This window comes from Octopus bimaculoides, chromosome 6 (assembly GCF_001194135.2).
Source record: "Octopus bimaculoides isolate UCB-OBI-ISO-001 chromosome 6, ASM119413v2, whole genome shotgun sequence".
In the NCBI taxonomy this organism is placed as follows: Eukaryota; Metazoa; Mollusca; class Cephalopoda; order Octopoda; family Octopodidae; genus Octopus; species Octopus bimaculoides.
Genome location: NC_068986.1, coordinates 10,079,467 through 10,081,555, shown reverse-complemented (window position 1 = coordinate 10,081,555; position 2,089 = coordinate 10,079,467). Strand labels below are relative to the sequence as shown.

The 2,089-nt window shown below is 40.9% G+C and overlaps 1 protein-coding gene across 1 annotated transcript in view; it reads right to left on the bottom strand.

Moving 5' to 3' along the window:
* LOC128248097 (uncharacterized) overlaps positions 1 to 2,089 on the bottom strand; it is a 119,781-nt gene that overhangs the window by 101,190 nt on the left and 16,502 nt on the right. The gene's annotated exons all lie outside the window — the stretch shown is intronic.

The window sequence follows — 2,089 nt, the reverse complement described above, 5'->3', positions numbered from 1 at the left end:
ATATATATATACACACATATATATACATATATATATATACATACATACATGCATACACACACGCGCGCGTGCGTGCGTGCGTGCGTGCGTGTGAGGTGAATCGTTCTGTACTAAATCAAATTTGATGTTTGTTACCTTCAACCTATCCCAAAAGAATTGACAAACGGTTACACACACACACACACACGTTTGTATGCTTCTATCGAGAGTGAAGTGCTAACTTATATTACACACACACACACCAACACACAGTCCTGTCACAGCGTCTTCGACTAACTGCTGCTACTACGACTCCTGCTGCTATTACCACTCACTGCAACCAGGTAACGATGCTTCTACGTGGCCAGTCTACCTGCTAAAAATATCAACCTAATCTCACCACCACCACCACCAAATATAAAACCCTACCCACTTACAAGACGATATTAAGTCAATGTCATCCGAGATGCTTTGTATCTGAATAGATTTGAGGGTCACGGATGGGACGCCCTTTTATCCTTGGTTAGCTTGATCAAGGCTGACCTAAACTTCAAAAACAAGGGCTACAATGATATACATATCGCTATGAATCACGTCAGTTAAGTTGACAAAATTCCACGAATTGTTTTTTTTCTTTTTTTTTCCTTAAATTTTTCTTAATTTATCAAAAACGAGGTTAACACGCTGAATAAAAAAAACCTGCATGTGTGTGTGTGTAGGGGGTTAGCCTAAAGTGGAAATACCGTCACTGGGGGAGTGCACGCTCCCCTCCCACACACACACACACACACACGGCTGTTTACCGTTGAACCAATATACAAGGTGTTGTTAGGCGTGGCCCTCACGTAGAGAATAAATATTACAATGCATCTCGGGAATGCAGAGAAAGAGAGAGAGAAGTAGTAGCAGATAAAAATCTCTTTCTCCAGCAGTGATCGATGTTCAAACATTCCCAGTATTTTTTATACTTCGGGACGGTCATTTTTTTTTCATTTTTTTTTTGCCAAATAAACACACGCACTGTATATATTCGTTCTTCACTTCAGCTTTATTACAGTTCTTGTCGTTCTTTTATAGGTATGGTTGTGTGATGAGAAGCTTGCTTCCCAACCATATGGTTCTGATTTCATTCCCGTCGCGTGGTACTTTGGGCAAGTGCTTTATGCTATAGCCTCAGGAGTGAAGTTGGTAGACGGAAACTGAAAGAAGCTCGTCGTATGTGTGTGTGTGTGTGTGTGTGTGGTGTGTGGTGGTGGTAGTGGTGGTGTGTGTGTGTGTCCTGTCACTGCCTGACAATCGATGTTGGTGTTTCCCATAACTTAGCGGTTCAGCAAAAGTGATTAACAGAATATGTACTAGGCTTAATAAAAAAAAATACTAGGGTCGATTCATTCGACTAGAAATTGAAGATGGTGCCCCAGGGTGGCCGCAGTCCAATAACTGAAATAATATTACAGACAGACAGACAGACAGACAGACATTACACACACACATGGCTGTACAATATTTGTGAGTCTGTATGTAGACACATATACCCAGACCTAACTAGACATACAGACAGACATGGTTTGTGGATCGATGTTTGTTCATATTTAATCCACGGAAACGCAGCCCTGGTTTAAGATGTCTCCTGGAAACTAACAGCTGTGCTTGCGTCATTCTCAATCACTTCCTTTGCCATTCATTAACATTGATACAGACAAACCGGCTTGTTGCAAATAAGCCATTAGAGAGACCAGACAAACCGAGACAAAGTCTATATACGTTGGCACTACATACCGTCATAAATAATACTCTCTATCTCTCTGTCTCTCTCTCATATATATATATATATATATATATATATAATTTTCTTTTATTTGTTTCAGTCATTTGACTGTGGCCATGCTGGAGCACCACCTTTTAGTCGAGCAAATCGACCCCAGGACTTATTTTTTGTAAGCCTAGTACTTATTCTATCGGTGTCTTTTACTGACCCGCTAAGTCACGGGGACATAAACACACCAGCATCGATTGTCAAGTGATGTTAGGTGGACAAACACACGCACGCACGCACACACACACACACACACACACACATATATATATATATATATATACGACGGGCTTC